We start from the raw sequence: 15,174 nt of genomic DNA on the forward strand, positions 1-15,174 counted from the left end.
TAAAGTAACTCTAATGAAAGTTCTGTAAAATTTTCTCAAAGCAAATGTTACGGCGAAAATGGGGTTCTGTGAGGCTCAAAGCCGAATTCTCCTGAGCAGACCTTCGATTAATGAGTGCGAAACAGCTAAAAGCTGAAATTTATTATCGTGATTATTCTAATACTATTCTACATTTAGCAATACCTACATAAATCGGTCTTAGCCGGTAATTTGAAAATCATATCCACAAATAACCGTAACAACTTGCTGAGTCATCTGTGGTAAATTCTGTTATTTGTGGGATAGCTTAGCTTTTTTTTTAAACTATAGGTATTTTTACCGTTTGATCTAAGCAAATTTAGCTTTTAAACAAATTACTTCAGAAATAGAACTCAATTTTAACAGCATTACAATTCCATGAGCTTCAATTTAGGACGGAACCCCTGAAAAATGTGAAAGAATAAGTGGAATGATTTCTGCAGTATTTGCTGATGTGACACAAATGAACTTTTGAAGAATCTAAGGAGATTTTACTTGACAAGTTTTTGAAAGAACTGCAGAAATATGTCCTTGATGAAATGCTGGAGAAACACCTACATAAGTTCAATATTATGGAAAGTTCGTAATTGAATAATTTCTGGATGATTTCCTAATAGCTTTTATTTAATAATCCATAGAGGAATCTTCGGGATAATTCCTGGGAGAACTGTAGATACATTTTTAAATTAATCCATATAAGAATGGTTTGAATAATAACTGAAACATCGGTAGAGGAGCTCTTGTATGGTTTCCTGGAAAACCCTGAACGATTTTTTTTTTGAAAACTCTGGAATAAACTTTTGCGAATATTCTTGAATGAATTCTTGTAGGGAACTTTGAAAGACCAACAACCTACCAAAATCTAAAACAAAAATGGCGGAAGAGCCAGTGGGAAAATCTTTGGAGGAATCTTGTGATGCTCTGAGAAAATTTTCGGAATATTATCTGTGGAAATTACTGAATTTCTATTTAAAAAAACTGGGAAAAGTCCTTTGAGAATTTATTGAAAAATTTTGGGAAAATGGAGAATCGGTGAAGGAATGTTTAGAGGAATTTCAGAGGAGGAACCTGAAAGTATTTGAGAGGAAATCTCTGTAGATATCACTAGAAGAATTATTGATGCTTTTCCTCTAGAAATACGAGAAGAAATTGCTGAAGAACCTTTGGAATAATCGTGTAAAAGACTCTAGGCCCTCTAGAATTTCGCAACATGATTCATGTCCATGTACCTAACAACAGACCTCCTACTAGACCCGAAAACTTGGACCGCCCGCAAATCGAACCCAGGCACAGTAGAAATTTATTGGTCATATCATTCAGACATATCAATGTTGTGTTAAGTTAGAGGTGTTGTTAGAATAAACATATGAGCACTGTAATATCTGATGTTGCTGGTGCATTTGATCACCGTTCTTTAGTCACCGATATTGCACTGCACGTCCACATCTATTTGATGACGATTTTATATTGATTTTATTGCCGCGGAAAAGCACACAAACATTACCCTTCATTGACTGATACGATACTCGGCGGATTGCCTGCCTGTTCAATCCGCCAGGTGAGTGCTCGAAAGAAAGCAAACACGGACAGGTTTTGGGCGAGAACAAACATCCTTGGAGGAATGAGGTCACTCTGCTCTTACTAGTGAATAGGTATATTGTCCACTAGGGCAATCGTGAATCTGCGGTTTAAAAATAGCGCGCACACACGTGAACTAGGGTGTCCCAGAAAAATCAATGTTCGAAAGGTCACGGTGCTTAACCTAAGAATGAACGGTATGCCTATTTATAACAAATCTGTAGAACACATGAACTTTCTAAAACTATACTATTATAAGGTTTATAAGGTCAAATGTACATCTCATACATCCGAAGGAAGTTTAGACTGCGAAATGATGATTCCATGTGCTTTGCGGTAATCGAGTTGGGAAACTTAACGAGCGTCGGGGTCTCTTAAGGAAGTGATGTTGAAAAAAGTGTAAGTTATTGTTCAACTTACCGAATAATTTAACAAAAACATGGGAAAAGTGGTATTTTTTCTTAAATTTACTTAAGTTTCAAATATGTCCGCTTATACATTTTCCAAATGTACTCTCCTACATCTGAACAACACAACGAAGAAGTTAAGCAATCATCTATATATTTCTGTATATCATAATATTCTATGTTGTATATTTCTATTTTGTAAGGTGTACGAATATGGAATTGGGTCAATCATAGACACAAACCCAATACTTTTCCATTATTCCAAAGATTCAAGCAAATTAATACAGTTTGTCATTGCCAAACAATAGATGACACCTATGACCTTAGTTATTGATAAAGTTTATCGAAGTCCATGCACCATTTAATAGTTTTATACCAACTTGATATGAAAACAGTGCTTCGTACGAAAATGAAATTGGGTCGCTATATCATACACTACCGGGTACCCCCGTTGGTTTGACCACATTTAATCTGAACACTTTTTAATTTGTACCCCGCTAATATGCACATCGTTCAGATTAAGAATGGTTCAAACGTCATCTAGCTCATGGAATGGAGTAAAGTAAAATGGAACGCTGTGGAACGGAACGCAGAATCAAAACAAAACAGTGAAAGAGGTAACCAGAAACACGTTTCTACGGTGACTAGATGTACAAATTAAAAATGAATTCCGATGGTTTGCATGAGGTGCCGTTCAAATTAGCGGGGGTACAATGTATTCATTTTTGGCGTTTACTGCTGTTTTCTAAATTGTATAATAATAATACCAAATTAAATGCCAAGTTATTTAATGTATGTCCAACTATTTTGAATCTTGGTACTGTTCCTGCATATTTTAATAGGTGTATTCCCATCTAAGTAAACACAAATAATCCCCGGATAATTAATTCAGTTTTGTCCGTATAATAGAACCACTGATAATCGAGACCCCGGTTAACCGAATACTTCTATAATCGAGTCCGGTCTGTATAAAATTTAAATTTTGTGTTTTTTGGTATATGATCAATTGTTTGCGTTTTATTCTAAAATGTTCAAAATTTCTAAATTGTAGCGCTAGTAACGACTTAATTTCCTGAAAATAAGAACTTTAGAGACCTTTTCTCTGAAAAAAGAGACAAAAGATGTGGAACTTAGAGGGAAAGCGAGTTGAAAAGCTGTACCCATTTCAAGCTGCTGGCAAGTGGTATATCTAGTATAGAAGCCATCGAACTGTCATTGCCAATGATAAACAAAAACCATGTGATTCGAGCTTAGACCAGTTGTTGCAAAGATTGCATACATAAGGATCGAAGGACGTTCGACAAAGTTGAGATGGAAGGTCTGAAGATGACACATTATTTTTTTTTGTAAATGTTTCCTGACATACTCTCCAATACTCATGTTTGATAAACACAGAATGTGATGTTTTATAAAATATTATATCCTATCAATATCCAATCCATCCTATCAAAATTCTTCGTTGCCACTCTGGAAAAATGTTATATCTGGTTCATTGCAATACAATGTCGATTGATGTATTGGTTGTATAACTCTTTTGACATTTCGATATCCTTATGCCAGCATGCATGGGTTCCACTTTTTGAGCTCGAGTTCCACTTATGTTATGTGCTTAACAGGAAGCAGAACAGGAACAGGAACAGGAAGTTATAGTTATATAAGGAAAACCTCATTAAAACAGACCTGAGATTCCTCTGAGGGTATTTCATTTTTTTTATTTCTCGTGACATTACGACAAACAATACTGCTCGTATTACTTTATGCATTTTTAAATGATTTTCTCAATGAATTTCATAAAAAAATATAAAGTATTTGCCTAAAGATACAGATATTACTCCGAAGATTTTATCACGTTAGGATAGATTTGTTTATTTGAAAGATTTGGGAGATCAGGACTGGTAGCAGTCAGCCAGCAAAATAATAGTGACTTCAGTGACCAAAATGATCAAAAAAGTGAGTTGAAAACTACAAGTATTAGTCATAAAAATGGCTGGAAATGAAAATACGTTCTATATGTATATTAGCCAATCTACATATTAGGCGAATTTAGAATGTACACTGAGCCAATTAATCCGATTATATTTATCTGGAAAATCATATACACGCATCAGAATTCATATTTGATAGGTTTTATTAACACCCAATAAAGACTATATGAAGGTCCAACGAGGTTTAAATAATAACCATATGGAAGCCGTTTGAATTTCACATATAACTTATTGGATATCGTTTACCCATTCGGTAATTGAAAAATCAGATACATGTTATATGATTTTATATTGTGAAAAAAATCTGTTTATATTTAGTACTACGATGGCGGCCACTGCATACAATTTGGTAGCAGATTTTGGTTTAACGACGAGCTTTTGCAAATTTGTAACGGTAAGTTGGTACATATAAGCTTTTCAATAATTATATAGTTTTATTTACATATTTCAGAATGTGAAACCATTATTTGCGAGAATTTACCTTGCTCGCTGAAGAAATTCGCTGCTGATTCTATACAACTGAGAACTTTCTAAAGTTATGTTTGACGATATCTAGGTGAGATGTTTTATTCGGCAGTTAGTTTTGTGCTTAAATTTTGTTAACATAGTTCCATTGTTTCAGATTTTTGTACCGACCATCCTACAACAAAAATTACTTTGCTGCAGGTTCCAGTAGTAACTATGAGATGGTGAGGTAGTGGATTTGAATACCCGGATGATGAAAGATTTGAAGACTGGGGAAGTACTTGGTCCCTCTTAAAGCATGTCAAAAAAGAAATCATTTACGTGGATTCTAATACGTTATGTTAAATAAATAATTTTAAAATGTACTACTCTAGCGTACTTTTATTTTTGAGATTTTTTTTTCAAATAATCATGTAGTAAATGCCATTTAAACATTATTTCAGATTTATTAAAGAACCAATTATTATCTATATTTATTTTGGATGAAATGTATATGATTCTGTCTATAACACCAACTTCCATTGGATTCCATATCCATCGTCTTTATGCTTAAAAGGTATGTGATTTTCATAATGAACGCTATCTATACAATTTCTAAATAAGAGCTATATGAAAAGCATTATGGAAAAAAGCTATATGTTTTTGGTAATGACTTGAACATGATTACTTCTCAGAGTGTAGAGAACTGCAGTAAATTCAAATCTTTCGTAACAGTTATCTGTCCGAGATAAAACATGATTGTCATAAATGATCAAAAAGATAGCGTATTTGAGATTTCATTTATCATTTTATTTACGAGACGAACATTAGCTCAATATAAAGCTACTATCTGTGGGGTGCGGTCTCGAATATTTTGGTCATTCAATTTGAACACAATATTTTCCACCTGTGCTAACCGTTGTTTGTTTGCTTGTTTCGCAGAAAACCATTTTCAATGAGCACGCTTAAAATACTAAAGCTTGTACAGTTTGATGCATGCAATAATTCGAAAATATCGGCTGAATCAGATAGTTTTTGGCTGTATGTCAGTTTAAAGTATATTTTACAAAAGCTTCGCAAAATTTTGTCAGTTTTTTCGCTACATAAAATGTATAACATTTTTTAGCGTGACAAAGAAAAATAGAAATATCAGTAATAGAATGCTAGAAGCGCTGTTGTCACAAAACTGATTTTAATTATTATTACCTTAAATTATGGGTTTTCATTGTTTGTTCAAAACCATGTCATAGTTTTGGTTTTTATAATTAATTTGACACTTTGATGCCCGATACTCACGCTGTCAGTTCGTGGCAAATTAGATGTTGGTAACACGAACAGCAGCGACATTAGCATTCTTAGGTTATGATCGCACACTTCTAGGCATACTCGGATCATTTTGATTAAAATTTAAACTTAACAGCAGCCTGGCTGCTTGTTGATATCCAGTTCACACCCCCGCAGGTTATATCCCTTATAGCACTAAACAGTAGAAGCATTAACCTAAGAATGCTAATGTCGCTGCTGTTCGTGTTACCAACATCTAGTTTGCCACGAACTGACAGTTTGGATACCGGGCCTCAAAGTGTCAGATTACTTTTAAAAACCAAAACAACGACATGGTATTGAACAAACAATGAAAACCCCTAATTTAAGGTAATAATAATTGAAATCAGTTTGTGACAACAACGCCATTAGCGTTCTACTACTAATATTTCTATTCACTAAACCGACTAGCGCCTTTAGCTTTTTTACTTGCACTGCCTTCCCTGTACGTTAAACCTAATGGCCAAAGACAAATTAAAAACCTCCATGTTCCTTGCAGTTGCCCAAAATTTTATGGCTCATAAGGTAATCTAGAATGCCGTGAAAAGTGTACTGCGATCTGTCAAACTTGGGTACCTTATGCACAGGCTGTCGACATGATGGAGACACTATCTTCTATGGTGACAGGGGGCTCGATTGGCTTGTCAGATAGATCGAGCCCGGGACATCCTGTCTACTGCAAATCGCTGCAGTTGATATAGGGCATGTCCATTGCCTGCTTATGCACTACCGAGGGACTGAATGCAGTACTAGAAGTGGTACCAAATCTGAGCCTGAGTGGGACGGACCTGTAATGGCGGAAGTAGTGCGCTGTATAGATCATCTGATAGTCTATACAGCACACTACTTCCGACATTAGGTTTAACGTACAGGAAAGGCAGCGCTAGTAAAAAAACGGAAGTCGCTATTCGGTTTAGTGCTAGAAGGGGTATACTATGTTTTATTTCTGATTTCAGTCGAAAAAAAACAAAACAAAAATCAAATACATGAACTCTGGTAAACAAACTAGTGATAGAATTTTTAGCATAACTCATATACATGAGGAATTTACTGGCAGAAATTCTTTGAAGATTTTGAAGTAAAGATGTAAAACGAATTACTTGAAGCATTTCTGTAGATAAAATCGAGGAAAAATATTTGGAATTATCGCGATATTCTACCATGAATTACTGTCTCATATAAATTACACTGATTGTTATCGTTCAATAAAATTTCCTTATAATTCCAGGGGTTTCAGGTAGGGAAAGTGTACCAGTTATGGTCATAGTGGTTCCCTATTTGGCCATATGTGAAAATTTTGATAACCTTCACATTTTAAATCTTTTTGAATGTTTCAACATCAAGATACATCTTAAATCTAACTAATACAACACAATTTTTTTTTCAAAATTTGAAGACATGAAATAAATCACGTATGGCGAAATAGGGAACAACTATGTCCATAACTGGTACACCTACCCTAGTAGTTATTTTTCTTGACTTTACAAACATTGATTTTTTTGCTCGGACACCCTAATGTGAACACAATCGGATTAATCTTTATCGACCTTCAATCGACGTAAAACTGAACTATGCTTCACAACATCTACATAGTCGAAGTATACATATATGTAGAGCATTGATTTGGATACCCTGGAAGGCTGATTAAAATAGCTTACACGTCTTTTATCATCTCATTTCTCGTTGTCACGATTTCTTTTAGAAGAAAGCATTTCTTTGTCTACAATCATCAAACCAAATTTATCTACTTTCTACGTATATGTCCCTAATATGCATTACATAAAGATAATTGAAAAGCCCAATCAATCGATTGGGAATGAGCTCAAGATTGTCGGAATGAACTTCGTCAATCAATCAAAATCTCCACTAGTCACTGGAGGTCAACTAGGAAATCACATTATACTATTCCCGCTTACTGCCGATAACAATCCGTCTACCCATGGATCACTTTTTTGGTCTGCGGTCCCAGAACGAAAACAACACACAAAACAGTATCGATCCCGTTTCGTTCGGGTTGGTTCTGTTCCACCACCCCCCACCCAGCATCGAAATCCATTACCATTGAACAGAGATGAAAATTTTCTTCGCACACAGGACGATTTTCACTTGGGAAATACGACCGCAGAACGACCATTAATCGATGGCAATCCACAACCGACACAATCTCCGAACCGAAAACGTACTTTTCAATGTAAATTGGCTGCCATGGGCTAAACTTTTGCACCTTTTTTTTGCGAAAAACAAATGATAAACGGGAGATTTTATTTTCTTCTGCGAACGCAATCAATGTTTTGTCATCCGTCCGAAGGATAGAGAGAGAGATGTGCGCGTTTGTGTGAGTGGTGCATTTTTGACAGTAACTTTTTATTTACAACTTTTGTGGTGGATCACGCACACATCCTTAGCTGCACGCTAAACTGTTTTTTTGGTTTTTATGCGAAACATGTGCCAAAACCGCCAAAACGGGACCACGGGTCAAGCGTGTGCTAGAATAAGGGCTGAAAAACAATTTATTAAAAATCCTCGTTTAATTTATGATCTTGCCCTAAAAGCAAACAAATCTCGCATAACTTCTGATCTCGCCCTAAAAGCCATTGGTAACCATGTGTGTAGCTCATTGTTTCTGAGCATTTGAATGGATTTTCATGTTATTTCACAGCGCTATGGGGAAGAACGGATCATTATCTATCTGCCCGTGATGTTGGTTTGGATGCTTATTCTTTCATTTGTTCAGAAACAACGAGCTACACACGTGGCTACCAATGGCTTTTAGGGCGTTATCTCAGAGTATGCGAGAAATGTGTGGCTTGTTGTTGCTGATCAAAATTATGAATTTACACTTTAATTAACAACGCTACGAAGGTAAGAAGATCCTCTTTTATCTCCCAGGAGTGATAGTTTTTGTGTACACTAATAAAAAAGGCATAGTAACGGCGACCAAAACAAGGGTAAAACTGTAACATCTTTAGCATCTGAAAATGAGCATTTTTGACACCCACCCCCTTGTAACGCGTTTTGTATGAATATTCTACAAATTTTGTATGAGCTCTAACATTCTAAGGACACCCCGCATAGGAAATTACCGTACTTGAAATATTCACTAACATATTATGAACATATCCAATATTGTTACCCATTAATGGTATGCTAACGCTAACCTTACGTTCAAATTCATAAAGTAGAACATTAGTACTGATAACAGTAACCACAGCAAATACGGTCTTCTAATATTAGAATAGTTTTTTGTTTGAGCTACCATACGTAAATTTTATTTAACCATAATAGATATTGTATACTGCTCTAGTCCGGAAGCATGATGATGACAAGGACGCATTTTACGCGCAGCTCGAACGCGAGTACGACCGCTGCCCAAGCCACGACGTCAAGATCATCATAGGAGATTTGAACGTTCAGGTTGGCCAGGAGGAGGAGTACACCTGGAGATCACCTCAGCAGACACAATCGCAAATCGACCACGTTTTGATCGATGGACGGCACTTCTCCGACATAACCGACGTCAGAACCTATCGTGGCGCCAACATTGACTCCGACCACTACCTGGTGATGGTGAAACTGCGCCCAAAACTATCCGTCATCAACAATGTACGGTACCGACGCCCGCCCCGGTACAATCTCGAGCGGCTGAAACAACCGGATGTCGCCAATGCGTACGCGCAGCATCTTGAGGCAGCGTTGCCGGATGAGGGCGAACTCGATAGGGCCCCTCTTGAGGACTGCTGGAGGACAGTCAAAGCAGCCATTAACGACGCTGCCGAAAGCGTTGTCGGATATGTGGAACGGAGCTCAAGAAACGATTGGTTCGACGAGGAGTGCCAGGAGGTTTTAGAGGAGAAGAATGCAGCGCGGGCTGCAATGCTGCAGCATGGTACGCGGCAAAACGTGGAACGATACAGACTGAAGCGGAAACAGCAAACCCGCCTATTCCGGCACAAAAAGCGCCACCTGGAAGAGGTGGAATGCCAAGAGATGGAGTTGCTGTACCGTTCTCAAGAAACGCGGAAGTTCTATCAGAAGCTCAACACATCCCGCAAAGGCTTCGTGCCGCGAGCTGAGATGTGCCGGGATAAGGATGGGAGCATCTTGACGGACGGACGCGAGGTGATCGAAAGGTGGAAGCAGCACTACGATGAACACCTGAATCGCGCAGAGAACACAGGCACAGAAGGTCAGGACAGCGAAGGCGATGGCTACGTCAGCACAGCGGACAGCGGAAATCAACCAGCTCCCACGATGGGGGAAGTTAAGGATGCCATTCAACAGCTCAAGAACAACAAAGCCGCTGGCAAGGATGGTATCGGAGCCGAACTCATCAAGATGGGCCCGGACAGGTTGGCCGCTTGTCTGCATCGCCTGATAGTCAGAATCTGGGAAACGGAACAGCTACCGGAGGAGTGGAAGCAAGGCGTTATATGCCCTATCTACAAAAAGGGCGACAAACTGGAGTGTGAAAATTATCGTGCAATCACCATCCTAAACGCCGCCTATAAAGTGCTATCCCAGATTCTCTTCCGTCGTTTATCACCTATAGCAAACGAGTTCGTGGGAAGTTATCAAGCAGGTTTCATCGACGGCCGCTCGACAACGGACCAGATCTTTTCCGTGCGGCAAATCCTCCAGAAATGCCGTGAGTACCAGGTCCCTACGCACCATTTGTTCATCGATTTCAAGGCGGCATACGATAGTATCGACCGCATAGAGCTATGGAAAATCATGGACGAGAACAGCTTTCCCGGGAAGCTCACAAGATTGATCAGAGCAACGATGGACGGTGTGCAAAACTGCGTGAAGATCTCGGGCGAACACTCCAGTTCGTTCGAGTCTCGGCGGGGACTACGACAGGGCGACGGACTTTCGTGCCTGTTGTTCAATATTGCGCTTAAAGGTGTCATGCGGAGAGCCGGACTTAACAGTCGAGGCACGATTTTCACGAGATCCGGGCAATTTGTTTGCTTCGCGGACGACATGGATATTATTGGGAGAAAATTTGAAACGGTGGCAGATTTGTTCAACCGCCTGAAACGCGAAGCAACAAGAGTCGGGCTAATGGTGAATGCGTCGAAAACAAAGTACATGCTGGTTGGCGGAACTAAGCGCGACAGGGCCCGCCTAGGAAGCAGTGTTACAATAGACGGGGATACCTTCGAGGTGGTGGACGAGTTCGTCTACCTCGGATCCTTGTTGACGGCTGACAACAATGTTAGTCGGGAAATACGAAGGTGCATCATCAGCGGAAGTCGTGCCTACTATGGGCTCCAGAAGAAACTGCGGTCAAGAAAGATTCACCCCCGCACCAAATGCACGATGTACAAAACGCTCATAAGACCGGTAGTCCTCTATGGGCATGAGGCGTGGACTATGCTCGAGGAGGACTTGCAAGCTCTTGGGGTTTTCGAACGCCGAGTGCTAAGGACGATCTTCGGCGGCGTGCAGGAGAACGGCGTGTGGCGGCGAAGGATGAACCACGAGCTCGCTCAACTCTACGGCGAACCCAGTATCGTGAAGGTAGCTAAAGCTGGAAGGATACGCTGGGCAGGGCATGTTGCAAGAATGCCGGACAACAACCCTGTAAAGATGGTGTTCGCCACGAATCCGGTCGGAACAAGAAGGCGTGGGGCGCAGCGAGCTAGGTGGATTGACCAGGTACACCAGGACCTGGAGAGCGTGGGTCACAGTCGAGGATGGAGAGAAGCGGCCATGAACCGAGGGAATTGGCGAAATATTGTTGGCGAGGCTTTATCAAGATAATTGATGTAAAGCCAAATAAGTAAGTAAGTAATACTGCTCTAGTCAGCATTATTAACTAACATTTCAAACAAGCTCAAAACCAAAATGTTGTCAGATCGTTTTTCATGCCTGATTTATTGAAGATTGTATGTATTTCACAAATTTTCGGTTTTCATTCTTCTTTGTTTGAAATGCATATTTAACATAGATGCTAGTGAATATCTGGTTACTTTGAGAGAATTATCTGATTCTCTATGCACTGTCAGTGGTGAATATGAAATATTTCAAGATACTGATATTCACCACTGATTGACGCAATTCGCTGTGTGGCGGCGCTAGTGATTGCAAGGAGCTTCAATTTGAATATTTACACAGGTTTTCAGATTTTTTTTGTTCTAGCATAAACATCTGCACAGATAACAGATGTTTATGCTAGAACAACTTTTTTTTCTGAATACCTGTGTAAATATTGCAATTTTAGGGAAAACTTTCCGTTTTACGGTGCAACGAAAAGCTACCGCAGCTGTCACATTACTGATTTGCACTGGTGAATCATCAGTAGGCTTCAATGATACCTTGGATACCGTCTTGATGATCGTTGTTTGTTGCTATTTTTCATAGCGTTTTCTCTTTCAAGCATACTATGATTGAACTGTTTGCTTCAATGATGGAATGATTTCGAAGCCTGCGGTAGAACTTTGACAGCTGCGGTAGAACTCTGCGGCTACCGCAAACCGGGAAATTTTCTTAATAACCGTAATATTCAAATAGGGCCCTAAAGCCCTGTCCCAATGTTAGTGCCAAATGCTTAAGTTTAGGCCAAAAACACATGTTTACTCAATTTTCTAATGTTTTCCGTTGGTTTAAGTCCAAAAAATATTTTTTTAGATTTTGTCAAACTTTTGGCTTAAACTCAAATTTTGTGTGTATTTTGTTTAACGTGTCCCTTCCGAAATGTCAGATAGGAACAATCCCAGTGTTAAAACTAAAACCCCTGTGGTGTTTTTGTCGACTAAGCGAACGTCAAACATGATCTTAAGTGTCAAGGTTCATTTATGGACCAATTTTCTAAATTGGGTCCTAAAATTTTTAATGAAATCTTGTTTTTATGTAAGAACACGAAAGAGCATGTTACTGTAACAACTTTGACAATTTTTCCGGCTCAAATAATGGCTATATCATGTTTTAACTTTAATTTAAAAATTTGGTCCATAAATGAACCTTGACACTTTTGATCATGTTTGACGTTCGCTTAGTCGACAAAAACACCACAGGGGTTTTAGTTCGACCACTGGGGTTGTTCCTATCTGACATTTCGTAAGGGACACGGAAAACAAAATACACCCAAAATTTGAGTTTAAGCCAAAGGATGTGACAAAATCTAATAAACATGTTTTTGGGCTTAAATTGACGGAAAACATTAGGAAATTGAGTAAACATGTGTTTTTGGCCTAAACTTAAGCGTTTGGCACTAAAATTGGGACAGGGCTTTAGGACCCAATTAAAATTTAAACATGATATAGCCATTATTTGAGCGGGAAAAATTGCTTAAGTAGTTGAAGTAACATGCTCTTTCGTGTTTTTAAATAAAAACAAGATTTCATTAAAAATTTTAGGACCTGATTGTCTTACACAGTTTTACAATCGGACTTCAACATCTGTTATCTGTGGTGAAACCATGCTCCATTTCCCTTTCCCTAGCAATAAAACAAAAATGTTGGGTTTTCCCAAAAAAAAATATATATATGATAGACTAACCTAGGCTTGTATCTCATAAGTTGTTTCGAGCCTGCTTCATAGTAAACAGCAAACTATACAATTTCAGCGTCGAATTTTATAAAACCGACTGCGCACTTACTGCTCAGGACGAAAACTTCTGGAAATAATTTTGCACTCTTGTTATTTCAAACATATTGTTCACGGTTCTATGTGTATTGCCATTGGTCCATAGTAATATGAACTAAAACATATAATGAATCCTGAGTGTACTTCTTGTTATTCTTACTACTAATTGGCATAGTAATATTGACAAAATGCAGTGGTCTGCATTACCATACATTTTTTTATCAGTGTACATCTACGCTAGGGCACGCATACTATCGAGCGTAATTAAGGCTAAGTAGCCCGTCATTCGTTTTGGCAACAATGATTAAATACTTTTCAGCTTGTGTGTCAAAATGTAAAACTCAGTCTTAATAGTTTATATTGACTTGAAAAAATATCACTGATACCACAGACAAACAGACGTCACACTCGCATCGATGTCCATCGACCAACTTTTTAACGATCGATTAGAATATCTGGTAGGTGGTCAATCATCACTCGTCAAGCAGCGCTCGCGTCGTTTTTGTTCGTGTTTGACGTTTACACACTACCGCCACCAACCTGGGAGGGAGAAACCAATACAAAATTTCTGTACGTCATAGTGAGCCGGGATTCCGCTGTCACGAACTGTCACTGTGAGCCCAGATCTCAAACATTGGACTAACATGGAAAAAGCGCGTAACTGATTAAAACACATTTTAGCATTTCATCAAAAGTGACAAAAATCGAATGAAAATTAATTCATGCACATAATGCAAGTAATGTCACGTGAGCACCTTTCAATCTGATTAAATATAAAGCATTGAAAAACGCATCGTTTTACTTTTTCCAATGAAAATGAATGTTTAGTGCATAGAAAACCGTGGCCCCTTTTCCATGTTTGTCAGAAAAGATCGAAAGTACACGACAAAAGAAAACAAGCGATTTTCCCCAAGCCTGCCTTGATTGTTGTTGGCAAGCTGGAATTATCTTGCAGTTCAAACAAACGTTGTTCTATATTTCGTGTGTAGTATCTGTGCCTCCCTCCCAGCCACCAACTAAAGTGTTTTTTAGCATTGGGCGTACATGTTTGGGTTTATTCATAAATTTCATAACGCAAAAAATGGTCATTTTTGACACCCACCCACCCCCTCGTAACACTTTTTGTATGGATATTCTACAAATTTTGTATGAGCTGTAACACCTCAAAGACACCCACCCACCCCCTAAAGCGTTATGAAATTTGTGAATGGGCCCTTTTCGCGACTATGATTTTGATCGCAATAGGGTCCTAAAGCCCTGTCCCAATTTTAGTACCAAATGGTTAAATTTATGCAACAAACACATATTTACTCAATTTTTAAATGATTTTCGTTGGTATAAGTTCAAAAAACTTTTTTTTCGGTTTTTGTCGCATCCCTTGGTTTAACTCAAATGTCGGGTAAATTTTGTTTTCCGTGTCCCTTCCGAAATGTCAGATGGTAACAACCCCAGTGTTAAAACTAAATGCCCTGTGTTGTTTTTGTCGACAAAGTGAACGTCAAACATGATCAAAAGTGTCAAGGTTAATATTTGGAACCAATTTTTAAATCAAAGTTTAAACAAAGACATACAGACGTCACACTCTCACCAATGTCCATCGACCACCTTTTTAACGGCCGATTCAAATATATGGTAGGTGGCCAATCCACCACCCGCAGCGCTCGCATCGTTTTTGTTCGCGTTTGACGTTTACACACTACCGCCATCTGTTGGTCCATCGGCCAAACACACCGATTTTAGCATTGGGCGTACATGTCATCGTGACTATGATTTTGATCAGGATTTGTTCTAAGTTTTACGTCTGTTTGTCTGTGGTTTAAATATGCTAT

The 15,174-nt window shown here is 38.6% G+C and overlaps 1 protein-coding gene across 4 annotated transcripts in view; it reads right to left on the reverse strand.

Annotated features, from left to right (window-relative positions):
* LOC5566291 (rab GTPase-activating protein 1-like) overlaps nt 1–8,066 on the reverse strand; it is a 51,592-nt gene extending 43,526 nt beyond the window's left edge. For 2 of the 4 annotated variants that reach the window (XM_021840882.1, XM_021840878.1), the window contains exon 1: nt 7,815–8,066. The gene's annotated coding sequence lies outside the window, so the exon portion shown is untranslated. Of the gene's footprint in view, nt 1–7,671; nt 7,696–7,814 lie in introns of those variants that run through there. The other 2 variants (XM_021840879.1, XM_021840880.1) reach the window with 2 other exon arrangements.
* Nucleotides 8,067–15,174: the final 7,108 nt, after the last annotated feature.

Source organism: Aedes aegypti, chromosome 2, assembly GCF_002204515.2.
Source record: "Aedes aegypti strain LVP_AGWG chromosome 2, AaegL5.0 Primary Assembly, whole genome shotgun sequence".
Taxonomy (NCBI): domain Eukaryota; kingdom Metazoa; phylum Arthropoda; class Insecta; order Diptera; family Culicidae; genus Aedes; species Aedes aegypti.